Source organism: Ascaphus truei, chromosome 6 (assembly GCF_040206685.1).
Source record: "Ascaphus truei isolate aAscTru1 chromosome 6, aAscTru1.hap1, whole genome shotgun sequence".
In the NCBI taxonomy this organism is placed as follows: Eukaryota; Metazoa; Chordata; class Amphibia; order Anura; family Ascaphidae; genus Ascaphus; species Ascaphus truei.
The window spans coordinates 66,233,538-66,250,779 of NC_134488.1; positions in this window are offsets into that span (position 1 = coordinate 66,233,538).

The following is a 17,242-nucleotide window of genomic DNA, read 5'->3' on the forward strand; positions in this document are numbered from 1 at the left end:
GCCGGTATTGCTGTTCAGGACGTGCTGACAGGCGCATGCGTGAGCTGCTGTTTGCCTATTGGGCGACATGTACTTACTCGCGAGTGTACTTAAAGTGAGTGTCCTTAAAGTGGGGTATGCCTGTAATCAGCTCTCTATATTCTCCAAGTTCTTTGGGCATATGAAGTAAGTTAGATTGTTAGCTCTTCAGGGCTTGGATTCAATGTGCCTGTAGAATTGCATATTCTGCCCAGCATCCCATATAAAAGCTGTGTCAGGTGATTTTTATAGAGATAGCTCTGTGTTTAGTGATGATGTGAGGGGTACAGCTCTGGGCTGTTATGATAAAACGCTGACACTGTGATAACGCTCCTCTCTATGCAAAGTGAGAAAACAGTTTCCATTAATGACATAATTCAGCATCTGGCTCCTGACGTATTCGTCTAAAAGGCAATTAGGTTACAGTGTCCTTCATAGGCGGGCGTCCCTCGGGCTATAAATTTTGCAACTGGCTCACAAATAAGAGCCCTTTAAAGTCCCTGTCAGGCAAATTCATATGGAAACCGGCTGCATTTCAGGCTCCATTAGCCGCCAGCTTACAGCACTGATGCCATCCACCCTGGGACCGTCATGGCCTTCCATCAGATTCACACACTGTGTGCTTGTCACCGGCTCCCCCGGCTACCGCCAGCACACAGCATAGGGAGGACACTGACTCACAGACATTCGCCAAGCTCTTTGTGACAGTCACTAATGCAGTGTTTTTCAACAGGAGTTCCTAGTAACCCTTGGGTTCCCTGGGCCTTCCTTAAGGGTTCCCTGCAATTTACAGGTCATTTGAAAATTGTACCAAATACAGAAGAAAAGACAATGCATCTGATCTCAGGCGCACTATTAGAGTCGGTCGGGGTTCCTTACAATAAATCTGATCTCAGACACATTATTAGAGAGGGTTGGGGTTCCTTACAATAAATCTGATCTCAGCCACGCTATTAGAGAGGGTTGGGGTTCCTTACAATGTATCTGATCTCAGGCACACTATTAGAGAGGGTTGGGGATCCTTACAATGCATCTGATCTCAGATGTACTATTAGAGAGGGTTGGGGTTCCTTACAATAAATCTGATCTCAGGCACACTATTAGAGAGGGTTGGGGATCCTTACAATGCATCTGATCTCAGATGCACTATTAGAGAGGGTTGGGGTTCCTTACAATAAATCTGATCTCAGACGCGGTATTAGAGGGTTGGGGTTCATTATAATACATCTGATCTCAAAAGGGCTTTTAGAGAGGGTTGGGGTTCCTTACAATGTATTTGATCTCAGACACGTTATTAGAGAGGGTTGGGGTTCCTTACAATGCATCTGATCTCATATGTGCTATTAGAGAGGGTTGGGGTTCCTTACAATGCATTTGATCTCAGAGGCACTATTACAGAGGGTTGGGGTTCCTTACAATAAATCTGATCTCAGACACGGTATTAGAGAGGGTTGGGGTTCCTTACACTGCATCTGATTTAGAGAGGGTTGGGGTTCCTCAGAATTTCACAATATAATTATAGGGTTTCTCAACCAAGGAAAGGTTAAAAAAAACAAACAAAAAAACACTGCACTAGCATATTAGGAGATGGGGGTGGGGGTGGGGGGAGGAGCTCTGCGTCATGGCTCATTTTGAGGCCACCTTTACTCATTCAGTGTCCAGTAGCGCATTGCTCTGCATACAGACAGATGTGTGAACACACACTGTGTTCATAAAAAATGGGACCCCTTTTATTTTTCGGCACATCTTGCAGAAAAATCACTCCATTTTTATGACAATTTGAGTAATTATATGTCTATTGCAGTAGATTATTACCTATAAGAATTATTTGATCACTTAATAAATATTCTTTTGAATCAGTGATGCCCTCATCACGTGCATAGTTACAACATGACGTTGTTCAGGAGTGGGAGCAGCTGGATCAGTGCGTTATCGATTATCACCACGGTGTTCTCGTCTTCGGGCGTTTCAGCAGGAGGACATTTTGAACACACACTTTGAACTCAAACTTTAAACTAATCTTGGAGTTTCAGATTAGATTACAACAGTTTAACACATTTACGCGCTATGAAGGAAAAACTTCTTTTTCTCGTTTACCTAAACATGAACCTAGATACTTGTTGATATAATACATTGACAACAATTTAGTTAACATCAGTTGATTGTCTATATTGTGATTGTTATACAGTGTTAATATCTTATACTATATTAGTGAAAGCACTGTATGCCTGCCTGCCTGCATGCATGCATGCCAGCCTGCCTGCCTGCTGGATGTCCGGTGTCCCTAGGGGAAATCTCATTGGTCCCTTGGGCCGCCCCCGCACACCTCTCATTGGCCTGAGGCGGAGTGACGGCCCAAAGGACACACAGGGACACAAACACACACACAGGGACACAAACACACACACAGGGACACACACAGGGACACACACACACACACACACACACACGGACACACGGACACACACACACACACAGTAGGGGGGGGGTGTACATTAGCAGCATTGTATAACCCGGGGGGGGGGGGGTGGGGGCTCACATACCCGCCTCCGCCTCCGCCTCTTCCTCCCCGAAATCAGCCTCCACACCCGCGCGCACGTCCTCCTCTCCCCGTGTCTCCCGCGCTTTCAAACACCCCCCCCCCCCCCCCGGCGCCGCTACAGTGAGCGGAGGAGCGAGTGCCCGGGACACAGCGGGGGAGCGGCCACAACAAGCTGCCTCCCGCCTCAGTTCCACGTGGGAGCGGCCGGACGGGAGAGTGAGCGGCCTTCACCCACCCCTCACCCCCCTTCAAATCACCTCCCCTCCACCCCCCCACCCCCCGGCGCCGCTACAGTCAGCGGAGCGAGCGAGCGCCCGGGACACAGCGGGGGAGCGGCCACAACAAGCTGCCTCCCGCCTCAGATACACGTGGGAGCGGCCGGACGGGTGAGGGAGCTGCCGGACGGGTGAGTGAGCGGCCGGACGGGTGAGGGAGCGGCCTTCACCTCCCCTCACCCCCCTTCACCCCCCTTCACCTCCCCTCACTCCACTTCCTTCCCTTCCACCTCCCTCCACCCCCCCTTCACCTCCCCTCCACCCCCCCTTCATCTCCACCCCCCCTTCACCTCCCCTCCACCCCCCCTTCACCTCCACCCCCCTTCACCTCCCCTTCACCCCCCCCCCACCTCCCCTTCACCCCCCACCTCCCCTTCACCCCCCCCACCCCCCCTTCACCTCCCCTCCACCCCCCCTTCACCTCCCCTCCACCCCCCCCTTCACCTCCCCTCCACCCCCCCCTTCACCTCCCCTCCACCCCCACCCCCCTCACCTCCCCTCCACCCCCCCCTTCACCTCCCCTCCACCCCCCCCCCCTTCACCTCCCCTCCACCCCCCCTTCACCTCCCCTCCACCCTCCCCTCCACCCCCCCCCCTTCACCTCCCCTCCACCCCCCCCCTTCACCTCCCCTCCATCCCCACCCTTCACCTCCCCTCCACCCCCACCTTCACCTTCCCTTCACTCCCCCCTTACAACCTCCCACCACCTCCTCACCACCTCCACCCCCCTTCCCACCTCCCCCACCCCCCTTCCCAACTCCCATCAACACCATCAGCACCCACACATCGCCACCTTTGCACCTCCCCCATCGGCACACCCACATCCGCACCCCCACATCAGCACCAAACCCTCCCAAATCAGCACACCGATACAATCACCATCAGTACAGCCACAGCAGCACTACCACCGCACATGGGCCGCGTGGACCACTCCCCACCCAAATGCCACACCCACACCACAAACATCCCGGGCAACGCCGGGGCTCTCAGCTAGTATATATATATTATATATAATATACAGCTCTGCTGCCAGAATGACTGTACTCTTTCCGAAATCTGTCTCGGCGTCTCCCCTGCTGAAATCCCTCTCCCAGTTTCCTATCAAATCCTGTATCACACACTCAATTCTCCTCCTCCCTTTTAAAGCTTTACACTCTTCTGCTCCTCCTTGCAGTACATCTCAGCCCTAATTTCTCGCTGTGCACCTTCCCGACTCTTGCGTTCTGCTCAAGGATGTCATCTCTCTAACCCCTTTGTATCTAAAGCCCTCTCCCACCTTAAACCCTTCTCACTGACTGCCCCACGCCCCATGAATGCCCTTCCCCTCAATATCCGACTAGCTCCCTCTCTATCCACCTTTAATACCCACCTTAAAACACACCTCTTTAACCAAGCATATGAGTAGCTCCGTGGCTGATACTTTACACCTCATACATAAACCTTGGTCCCCTGCAGACGCACTTACCAGAACGCCCTCCTGTCTCTACGTTCTTCCTACCTACCAATTAGATTGTAAGCTCTACGGAGCAGTGACTCCTTTTCCAAAATGTTACTTTTATGTCTGAAGCACTTCTTCCCTTCATGTTATTTGTATTATGAATTATTTATATGATCGTCACATGTATTTCTGCTGTGAAGCACTATGCACATAAATGGCGCTATATAAAAAAAGACATACATACAAGGATGTTGATCCAGGGAGAAATCTGGTTGCCATTATTGGGGTCAAAACGGAATTTATTTTTCCCTTATCAGACATCATTGGATAGTGTTTTACTGGGGTTTTTTTGTTTGCCTTCCTGTGGATCAATAAACTATAAATAGAAATATAGGATAAGTATCTGTCATCTAAATTTAACAAAGATTGAACTCGATGGACATATGTATTTTTTTCAATCTCATTAACTATGTAACTTCTTCATACACCAGCAGAGATGTGCAGAAGAAATGCACTCTTATTCCTGAGGGTTACAGGAAGGCTCCCGGTCTGTGTAGATGTGAATCTGTATCATTAAGTCAGTAAAGCACATTCATTCTATTCTTGGGGTGAGAAGCCTTTGCCAATCCCCCACTCCCAGACATGACTAGCTGTGCTAATGAGAGGTCCCTTCTCCCTGTGGCAATAATTCCTCTGATTGCAGTAACGGCTCTTCTCACAAAACCTCGTGTCTTAGTATTGATCATTTGCAAATAGCATCACATCTCAATATGAAATATTGAGCTGTAATTAGCAGTGACTGGATTTCTTTAGCGCGTGGGGAGTGAGTGAGCAGGACAGGACACAGAGAGCAGAGACAAGAGGGCAGAGCAAATTAACTAACAGCACAAAGGCAGCCATCACATTGAGAATGTAATCCGTGGTCCTGAGAACTGCCACGGATTCATTAACAGAGCCAGAAACTGCCACAAGAGGCCATAGCCTCAAGGGTGCCACCTCCTCTATCAGAACTAAAGCTTACTGTGTTATTATAGATATAGATTGCTCTGCGTGTTCTACACACAGATTGCTGCTATCGATATATGATTGCTTGGCGTGTTATAGATTTCTCTGCGTGTTAGACAGATTGCATTGTGTGTTATTCAGATTGCTCTGCATGTCCTAGGTATGTGTTTTATCCGTGTGTTATACAGATGTAGCAGACCTTAGTTCACCCATTATCTCACAATATCCTGCTGCTGCAAATTGCCTCCCCGGTAGCAACATTGTGCGATGTCGCAAACTACAGGCGCAGCAACAGGTGCAATACTGAGTTCTACATGGGTAGATTTATATTGCTCTGGGTGTTGTAGATCTATATTTCTCTGCCTGTGCTTGGGAGTCAGTGACAGATCTGTGCTGTCCCTTGTAACTCTGGGGCAGTGACCCAGGACAGAGCTGTTACTGCCAGGCCCGGAAGGCATCATCTTGTATTAAACTAATACTTATTATCTGTATTAAGCCCTTAGGTTACCAGGGGAAAAATGAATTTCCCAGCTATGCGGGTGAGGGAGCACCGTGCTGGGTCCCAGGAGGGAGCGTGGCCATCATACTGACGGGAATGCAAAGGAAACCTGATTAAAAATGATCTGCACCCTATTAAAAAATAATTCTAATTTATCTCTCTTCCCCCGCGGCAGGACATAAATCGCACGGGCAGAGATGAGATGCTGGCGATGCCCGTCAGGCTGGATATCCTGTGCCAGGCTTTTCTGCAAAGTAACAGGAGATATGTGCAGCATGGGAGGACTGTCCTGGACCCTCCGTGTGTGGCCCTCATAGAGCCCCCCGAAACCTTAACACACAGCAATGTAACAATCCATTTATTTATAATTGGTATTTGTTTCCTCTATAACTCTGATCCTGTGCTTATGTTGTATGCTCACCCTGAATACTCTCACATTATAGAGCATCAGGAGCTTCTATTTCTTTCTATTGATTGAAAACAACGTTCATTTCTTGTGACTTTCACACAACCTCCAAATTTAAAAAAGTGGTAGAACGGAAAAAAAAATACCAGAATTAAAAGGAGCAGCGTAAAATCCCAGAGAGGACTGAAATCCAATTTCTTTAATTTTCCACAGACACAGTGTAACAAGCAGATCACACACAGCACTATGGTGCATAGGCAGGACCGCCAACAGAAATCTATGGGACCAGGACAAATGTAAGGGGCAGCACCCCCTGATTCTCCCTCCCCCCCCCCGTCCACTGTACCATGGGGGGGGCTGCTTCTTACATTTCAATGTATGGGCTTTGGTTGAAGAGTGGGGAGCTATGGGCCTGGGAAGGAGGTATGGGACCAAGTTGGTCGACCTGCAGCCTCAATGGGACCATGGAGGGGGTTACCTGTGGATCCCTATGGATGATAATGCTAGAGTCCCATGGAAGGGCCTGCCGAAGGGGAGGGCCATTACAGAACAGCCGTTCAGGCCTTATACAAAAGGGTCGCCGGCAGGAGTGTCTGGGCCCAGGCCCACACACCAGGCCTGGGACAGCAGTCCCAGCTGTATCTCCCCCCAACCCCCCTCCGTTCCTGTGTAGAGGGGAATATGTTTGGCTCAAGAGGTGACAGTCTGTGTGCACAGGACTGGGCTGAGTGAGTGTTACACTCCAATGACATCCCAACATTTGTATTGCTCACAGATGCTGCTGGAAACGGAGCCCCATTACTGGTTCCCCTGACTTCTTATGAAACAGCACACACCTGTCCATCCGATTATTAAACTTTGGGGTACTGTACATCTCTTTGCACTTCAGTTTACAGTAAAGATAAAATACCACGTATCAGCCCATTCACGTGTCTCAGAAGGGTTCACAAACCCACCGTTCCCATAATCTTTGTAATTGCCAAACCGCGCAGTTTGACATGTCCCGAAGTAGCAGAATGAAATGTGAGAAAAAAAACCTATTTTCTATTGCAAACGGTACCTTCTAAACCGCGTCTAAAAAAAGTAACAAACCGCATGGTTTAGCAGACAAAACGCCCGGACTGTATGTGCTTTAGAAGGGGAATGACCAGAGGTGCTGCTAACTCCATCCCCAGTCTGACTTATACTGTAGGTTTTGCTCTCTCAGCCAAACCCATATTTCAGACTCTGGATGATACCAATCACACTACCCGTGAGGTGGAGGGGAAAAAAATACGAGTTTTTAGAAACGGTTTGCCTAACGGAGCTACAAGAATTGCAGTTGGTGGAAAAAATTAGAATTGGACGCTTTTTTGACAAACCGATCGGATTATCAGAGCCGGAGTGAGATCGCTTTAAAAAAAAGCCTTTTAGACATGGATTGGACATGCGAAAAGGGCTTACAGAATAGCAAAACATGCCAATCTGACTGAAAAAGGGCTCTTTAGAAGCGGATTGACACACCGGAGCTACGAGAACAAGCCCGAATGTTTCCACTGCAGCCAGGGACTCTGGGAAATAACATGCAAATGAGCACTCGTGTCAGTTTTTGCTTTTTATCCATTTTAACATGGATCCATATACGTTTATGCCTGCTGTTTTACACAACTTTTCAAGAACAACCTAGGTTATAGAAGTGCTAGTAAACATACTAAAGACAGCTGTTTGACCTTTTGTGTCTCACCAATGTGAGGTTGGTTACTAGCCTTGCATTGTGAAGCTGGAAGACTTCAGTTTAGAAAGATGTAAGCTTTAGAAGGGGTGAAGCTGCCTTAAAATAAATAAAACCCTTTCTCTTCAAAAACAAAGTGGCATTTTAAGATTATAGATATGGAGAGTAGTGGTATTCTGAGTATGAAAATATATACAATATATGGCATAAAAACATGCATATACAGTACATATATATTGTTGAACCAATATATTGTGTCCGTGCTGACGTATGGATGTGAAACTTGCACCCTAAAGACAATTCAGAAGCTTGAGACAATGTAAAGAACTTTGGTTCTTTGAGCTTGTTTTTGTAAGGATCCGTGAGTCTCGCTACACTCTGCGCGCTTCTTGCTTACCTCGGCCCGCTATAGGGTGCTCCGCTTCCCTCGCCTCCTGCGGCGCGTCACCTGGGACATCTACCAGCCGCCGGTCTGCGGGCACGCTCGAGTATTAATACGGACTCCTCTGGCTCCGCCTCGGGGTTGCGCACGCGCGGGGGAATCATCGGCACATACACAGGTACCGCGTCACCAGCCTCCGCCTGTAAGCCCTCCCACACCTGTCTCCTGCACCTCATCAACCAATCCTAGCAGGCGCTCCTGAAACGCCCCCTCTCGCCTTGTCCTCATGGGTCCCAGTATGCCTTATATGCTGAGCCGCTCCTCTGGTTCATCGGCTGAGCATAAACTTTCCTACTAGCGAAGTGTTCACTGCTGTCTTGCCTCCATAGTCTTGTCGTGCTTCCTGATCTTAGCTCTTGACCTTAGCTTTTCCTCCAGACTCCGCTCTTCTGTTCTCCTGACCCCGGCTACGTACGACCATCCGCACCTCTCCATCCCGACCCCGGCAAAGCACCTCGATGATCCGCTCTTCTCCAATACTGACCTCGGCTAAGTACCACGATGATCAGCCTCTCTCCAATCCAGACCAAGGCTAAGTACCTCCTACGATCCGCTACTCTCCAACACCGGCCTCGGCAAGTATTACTGACCATCCTGACCTCTCCTACCCCGACCTGGCTTCCTCGACCAATCTACACTCCAGACGCACCCACGCGGCTGTGGGTTGGTGCAATATCAAATCCCCACCTCGGCCTTGTTTGTGGTCACGACTTGTTTGTGGTGAGCACTCCGTTACAGTTTTACAGATTACACATTCAACTTTGTCTGTTTAATCCATCTAATTGTGAGTGTATCTCTCACCATTTACACAACACTTAATCAGACATACTACTCTGTGTTTGTTTTCCCCTCCCCCTTTTCTCTGCGCCTATGTTATTCATATATATATATATATATATATATATATATACATATATATATACATATACATATATATACCATACATTTTAAGTTATGGTGGGTGAAAAAGGGGACAGAAAACCTCCACCGTTAGCATATAGCCAATAAAGAATATCACTTGTGAGCACATTCACATGTCTTAGACAGGTCTGCAACCCTGCCTTTCAACCATTATCACCTAGCATACAGTGCTTCCACTGCAGCAAGGGATTTCTGGGAGATGACATGCAAATGAGCACACAATGTGTCACCTTTTGCCTGGAATATCCATTCACATGAAGCCCATTTAAGCTGGTGTATTGCCGTTCAAACAGCTTTTAAACACAGCATGGGACTAGCAAAGCAAGTTTAAACCACTCACAGACATGTTTCAACCTTGATGGGTATCATCAGTGTGAGGTTGGTATAAACTTGCTTTGAAATATTTCTAGGCTGGCTAGGTTTACCATACATTTTAAGAGTTACCAGCCCCAAAGCATACAATGCAATATCAGGGAATAATATTAAAGTCCTTATCTGTTGGATGGGGAACTGGGTCCCATGTGAGTCCAGGCAATCTCTCTGGTCTCATCAGAGCTCTGTTTCCTCCTTAGGTCTAGAACGCCGGTTCCATGGAGCAGGGCTGTATCCAGCAGTTTGTTCACACCGTGGCAATTCAGTTTCCTAGGTGTGATTCCCACATGGTCCCAAGACCCTGCTCCCTGCAAGCCTAGGGGCCAGACGAATCAGTGTCCTCCTGGTTGGGGTGAAGTCTCTCTACCCTCCTGGCTGGGGAAAAACAAACTCTCCATCTCTGGTAGTTTCCTGCCTTTTTAAACCTTCTGTTCATTCAAGAATTCTGGCTTAATTGGTTGCTAAAAGTAAGTAAGGCTAAAAATTGATTATTTAGACGTCATGAGGTGCTCTCTGGACACAGGGCCCTTTCCTAGAGCACACCAAATGGAAAATAACATGGACTTCAAACTGAAACGCCTATATGATACATTGGATGTTGTTCGTTAATCTGCATTAATGCCCTGATAGGCACTATCATAATTTAATGAATAACCTCATTGTATCCAGTACTTGATAATATAGAACCAGTATACAGCACATTGTATCCAGTACTTGCTAATATAGAACCAGTATACAGCACATTGTATCCAGTACTTGCTAATATAGAACCAGTATAGAGCACATTGTATCCAGTACTTGCTAATATAGAACCAGTATACAGCACATTGTATCCAGTACTTGCTAGTATAGAACCAGTATACAGCACATTGTATCCAGTACTTGCTAGTATAGAACCAGTATACAGAACATTGTATCCAGTACTTGCTAGTATAGAACTGTAATACAGTCTGATGTACAGAACATTGTACCCAGCATTCACTGTGTGACTTTGAACTTAAATCTGTGTAAATAATGTTACTGATACTGGTCTGTTTTTTCCTTATGTGTTTTTATCTAAAGCAAGGCAGTCAGTACAATAAAACAAGAGCTGCCTTGTGGTTGTGTTTACAAACACATCCCATCGGATAACATTCGCTTTCCCTTCCCATGTAGTTTGGATTTTACTGGTTAATATAATAATACAGTAAATTGTATTCTTTCTCTCCTGGTTTATAGGATCCGTTTACTACAGCTAAAGACAGACACGCACATAAATATGTGTATACATAAAAAGATGTATACATATACAGAGCCTGTATCTCCCATCGTACTTTCAGTGTCTCTTCTGCTAACACCGCCTCCTTGTTACAGGGCTGCTTTTATATATTTGTTTAAAGTAATATGCATGTTTTTATTGCAATCAGTGCGCCACTTATCTCTGGCTTTTCTGGGGGGTTTTTGTTTTGTTTTGCTGGGCCCAGCTATCTTTGCTGTTTTTTTCCCCAAAACAACCCCCCTTTTTTTTTTTTTACTTTTCGTGTGGTGTCCTGAAGGCAGTTAATTTTTTTCACAGTACATAATGTATTTTACACATGCAGACAGTTCTAGCAGGAATGAAGGGAGATTAATTCTTAATGGCCTGGTATAATAAATATAGACAAATCCTTACCTGAAATATAGCAGGATTTGTTAAGGTGGCTTGGCTGTGATGTTGCTTGGGCAGACTCTGTAAAAGGAAAGGGTGTTTCCTTCCTGCAATACCATACATGGTGGATTATACCATTGTAGTGGTTTAAAGTAAGGCAGGTGATACTGAAATTGAGTAACTTCTTACTTTGCAAGAGTAAAACCGTGCAGTTAGTATGTATGATACTAATGTATGTTTGGCTGTAGGAAATTGAATATTAAATGCCAAGGGGATCAGTTGCCACATCAAGGAGAAGGTGAAGGTTGCACTTCACTGCAGATGCCACTGTAGGGCTCCAGTCTCTCCAGGATCGCCTGCTTCCTTGAAGCGTGGTTACATGGAAATCTATCTGGTGTGTTTAAAGAAACACTGTAATGGTACTCTAAACCAGGCCTATCTGTTTGCTGTTTTTTGTCTTCTATGTGTGATCTGGATCTCAAGTACAAACTGTCAAAGGAATAAACCTGTCCTGGTTTAGCAACTGAATGCTTGTGTACTTGTCACTGTCTGACTTACTGACATTTTTTCTCATATGGACGCAACCTTTCACACACCTCCTCTATCGATCTCTCTTTGGGGTTACCCCAAGGCTCTGTCCTGGGACCTCTTCTCTTTTCTCTGTCCACACTTTCTCTAGATGACCTTAATCACATCTCTCTGGTTTAAATATCACCTCTATGCTGACGACACACATTTACTTTTCTACCCCTGACCTTACACCTGCTGTACAGACCAAAGTTTCTGAATGTCTCTCTGCTATGTCATCCTGGAAGGCCCTCCGCCGCCTTAAACTTAACATGGCAAAAACAGAACTCCTCATATTTTATCCCAAACCTGGCCCTACTACCTCCTTCCACATTACTGTTGGAAGTACTATCATTCACCCAGTAGCCCAAGTACGCTGCCTAGGGGTCACACTCGACTCCTCTCTCACATTCGCCCCTCACATTCAAAACGTATCTAAAACATGTGGCTTTTTCCTCCGCAATATTACAAAGATACGCCCTTTCCTCTGTTGCCCGACTGCTAAAACTGTGACTCAGGCCCTCATTCTCTCCCGTCTCGATTACTGTAACCTCCTGCTGTCCGGCCTTCCTGCCTCTCGCCTGTCTCCCCTACAATCTATCCTAAATGCTGCTGCCAGAATCACTCTACTCTTTCCTAAATCTGTCTCAGCGTCTCCCCTGCTGAAATCACTCTCCTGGCTTCCTATCAAATCCCGCATCTCGCACTCAATTCTCCTCCTCACTTTAAAAGCTTTACACTCTTCTGCCCCTCCTTACAGCTCAGCCCTAATTTCTTGCTATACACCATCCCGACACTTGCGTTCTGCTCAAGGATGTCTTCTTTCTACCCCCTTTTGTATCCAAAGCCCTCTCCCGCCTTAAACCTTTGTCACTGACTGCCCCACACCTCTGGAATGCCCTTCCCCTCAATACCCAACTAGCACCCTCTCTATCACCTTTAAGACCCACCTTAAGACACACACTTACTTAAAGAAGCATATGAGTAGCACAGTGGCTAATACTATACACATGATACATAAAGCTTGGCCCCCTGCAGACGCACTTACCAGAACACCCTCCTACTGTCTCTGTACGTTCTCCCTACCTACCAATTAGATTGCACTCTCTTCGGAGCAGGGACTCCTCTTCCGAAATGTTACTTTTATATCTGAAGCACTTATTCCCGTGATCTGTTATTTATGTGATTGTCATGTGTATTACTACTGTGAAGCGCTATGTACATTAATAGCGCTATATAAATAAAGACACATACGTATTTAACTATATCATTTGTCATATTGGATGTAGCACTGGGACTTTTTGTCTTTTGTTTTACAGAAGTAGCACGATTCCTCTTCACCCTGCTGTCACTTGGAGTGGGTGGTCTGGGGCCCAAGTGCGGCCGTGATCGCAGCCCAGTGCATCACTGCCCAGTGCATCACAGCCCAGCACAGGGGGGATTTCCCATAAGGATTAACATAGCGAGGGTCCCTGCTTCTGAATGGGTGTCCCGCGGCTTTAATCCTATTAATGCGCAGTCCCTCTCTCTGTCTTCCCGTTTTTTAAAATGTAAAATATATATTTAATATTTCTAGTACATACAGTAGTATTGAAGCAGGGGGTCTCCAGAGCTGAACCGCATTACTTCCAGGTCCGGGGACCCCCTGCTTCCCGTTGTACAGGTCTCCATATCGAGTGCCGGTAACTCCTTCAAGTTTAAATGTCCTGGTTCACGTCACCAGGACATTTAAACTTGCAAGTGATACCGGCACCCCATAATGGGACCTTTACCTCGGTAAGCAGGGTGTCCCCGGACCTGAAAGTAATGCGGTTCAGTTCTGGAGACCCCCTGCTTCAATCCTATTTTAAAGAGCTGTGCGGGTAGACACACAAAGAGGGTCTGAATCCGCCGCTGTATATATGCGAGTGGTTTTTTTGTTTTGTTTTTTCTCCACTCAAAGTTCATTGCATTTTTATAGGAGCTGGGCTGGGGGTACAGAAAATAAAAGGGGAGAGGGTGAGAAGGGGCAGCACCTCTATATTATGAATCCAATACAAGTAGAGACAGTTGTACAATTATTTGTGAGGCATACTGTAATTACATTCAAATCAGTTTTATAAGTGTTGACCAGAGAGGCCTTTTGTCGTTCCCCAGCCTACAGGTTACCCGTGGATCCAGGGCTCCAATGTTCTATAAAAAATGTTGGTGTGTTTTTTTAAGAATGAGGAAGGGTTTTGCCATTGGCAGAATTTCCTTTATTTTGTTGATGTCTTGGAGGGGCAGATTGTGTGGTTCCCCCTCCCCCCCCCCCACTCCCCACCTCCCCCACTCCCCTCCCCCCACAAGTTGGCTATAGAACATCTTGCCGCCGTAAGTATATGTGATATAAGCCTGTGTTGATGAGGACTGCTGTTTATTGGCAAGTCTAAGATCATTACCTTGGATCCAAAGGTATTCTCACCTCCTAGGGTTTCCTCAATTAGGTCTTGCATACATTTCCAGAATCTACAACAGAGCCACCATATTGGGGGCCAAGTCACCCACTCAACCACATTCCCTCCAGCAGCCATTTATATGGTCTGGATAGATTTTGCTCAGTTTTTTAGGAGTAGGACACCAACCAAAAAGCATTTGTTACATATTCTCTTTTATTACTGTGCATATAGATGCATTGGAAGCATTCATAAAATAAACTCCTACTACTCTTAGGAGACTAACTACACATTCAGCTTCAACCCTTACTACCTGGATGGACAGCTAAGCTGGTTACCACCCCAAACAGGTACTATTATAGCTGAACATATACAGTCTCTGAACACAGCAATAAAGTGTTTCGCTTATCTGTTACTCCAGGGTTTGGAGCAGATGTCCCCGCTTCAGTGCTGCCTTCCTTCCTAGGGGAGCTTAGCCCCACAAGAGCTCAGAATCTCTCCTCTGTCCAATGTTAAGGACAGGACATCCCCGCTTCAGCACGGTCTCTCATCATTCCTTGTTCCTGGGATTAACAACCCAGGCAGTCCCAGCAGGCTCTGCGACCACCGTCCAGTGAGCCTAGCGGACTGTCAGCTTCACATAGCTGGGGAGAACTCTTCTCTGTCCCCCTTCTCTGTGAACAGCAGTCAGTCTCATTGTGTATAGTCACTTCCTGACTTTTAAAACTCCATGAGTAATCAGGAGTTCAGCCTACTCAATTAGCCAGCAGCTGCTGCTGGCTTCTCTAGGGAGATTAACTCTCTGTGCATTGGAAAGTCCCATAGCGGCCCAATTCCAGCACCTAGAGGTCAGTGAGGGTATCACAATATATAATCCTTGAAAAAGGTTCCAGTGGAAACCAAAACATTAGCATAATAAAGTTCTATTTTGCACACTAGAGGAGTGCCCATACCACTTTTATCCTCTCTCTGTTACACATCTAAAACAAATGTCCCTCTTTTATGTGTGTATGTACGCAAATAAAAAAAAATTACTTGTGAGCACATTCAAATGTCTTAGACATTTCTGCAACCCTGCCTTTCACCATTCTCACCTAGCATACAGTGCTTCCACTGCAGTAAGGGATTCTGGGAATACACATTAAAAAGCCTGTCATGAGGGACCAGTACTTTTAACACCTTTTATGCCTTCTGGGATCAATTCACTAGTAGACTAATTCTTGCGGACACTTGATTGAGGACTGCACCTGGGACCAGGAGAGTCCTCAAACCTGACATATCCTTACATTGCTATTCAAGGAATTATAGAAATTTGAATGATGGAAGAAGCTTTTCTGTAAGTTAACTTACTTTGTATTTAAAGCATCAGAGAGCAGATATATGCAAAAACGTGACGTTTCAGGACAGACAAGTCCTTTCCGCACACCATACACAGGTACATCACATTTTTGCATATATCTGCTCTGATGCTTTAAATACAAAGTAAGTTAACTTACAGAAAGGTTCCTGTGTGCTTCTTCCATCATTCAAAAGTCTACATGTCCACTTGGATGCAGTTTTGAGATGCCGGAATCAGCGGAGGGTGAGCACCTGGGAGGGAAGTACTGTTATATATTTTTTCGATAAAAAACGGTGTGCCGTTCCTCCAACCATTTTCAATGCTGTTCAAGGAATAACGTTTGTGAGTGCACATCTGTCCTCTACTGAAGTATATGTTTTACAGTACTACCCTATTGTGTTTTCCCTGTTTCTTCCAATTTAAAGGTCATTCCGAATTCAGTTCAATATTGCCAACTGTACGCCATTCGTCTTCACATTTATATTTAGTTTGGTTGTGTTTGTGCCCCCTTATTTCTGTTTTTGTGGTTGCTATTCAGACAAAGGGACTTTGTCTTAATTTGGGAGCTGCACCCCTACTCATATATTTTCACTATTTCTTAGCACAAGGGGTTATTAATTAATATGCGCTTAATATTCTCTCTTCACGTCTATACATACATGGTTCAGGAATTTTCTGCATCAAAGGCATCAGTGTAATTTCACATAACTCAACTCTCCATAAATTCCTGGAACACACAATGTAATTGAATGCAAGAGTGATACAATCACAAGCCCCCTCCTTCCTTGTCACAGGCTGAGGCACAAAGGACGCCCAAAGAGGGGTATATTCAACCAGCAGCCGTCCTATAAACACTCACAGGAGTAAAAAGGCAGCCTGCGCTGCATCTTCATTACTTTGCGTCTTCACAGGCTAATATCACAAGGCTTTGTGAAGCCATTTAGCACAACACAACATCTGAAGGGCAAGCGGAGGTCAGCCCCATCTTTCAGTTCCTCTCTCTGTCTAATTGCTTCACAGCCGTTATTTGTGTGGTAATTGCAGTTTAATTATCTGCGAAATAAACATATTTGGGTAGAGGAGACCAAGCGGCGCCTTTTCACTGGAGATAAAACAAGTGTCTGACTGCTTGTGGCAGCCTCTAGACATCACCCTTTCTGTTCTCGCCTTTTGTGTCCTGTTTCTAGGCATGTCCCATTTCTGCATGATCAGTTTCTCTCATATCTTCATGGCTGATTCTTAACCCCTCCACTGCACAGGGGGTTTCCAGTGCAGTGGTGAGAGACTCCACAGAGAAGAGGGTACAGTGTCCCCTGGGGTCCTTCCATACAGCCTGCAGCAGCCGCTTGGGTAACTTTCGAGCCAAAAAGAAGACTCAAATGACCACTTTGGACAACATAGAATAAGGCCCTTAACTGTATGTCACATATAATGAGGGCTTCAGTTTAGTTCCAGCCAGTGAAAACCTGACATATTGTCTACAGAAATGCAATTTACCAATGTTTGAAATGTTACAATAGTGATGCAGTTCGAGTAGCTGTATTAGCCCTGGAGAAATGTGCAGTGCATTTATTGGAAGTTCTGATACCTTTTTAGGGACCAACCTTATATTGGGCCACAAAACGGTATCGCCAAACTGGTCTTTAAAAAAAAATGAGTAATACTA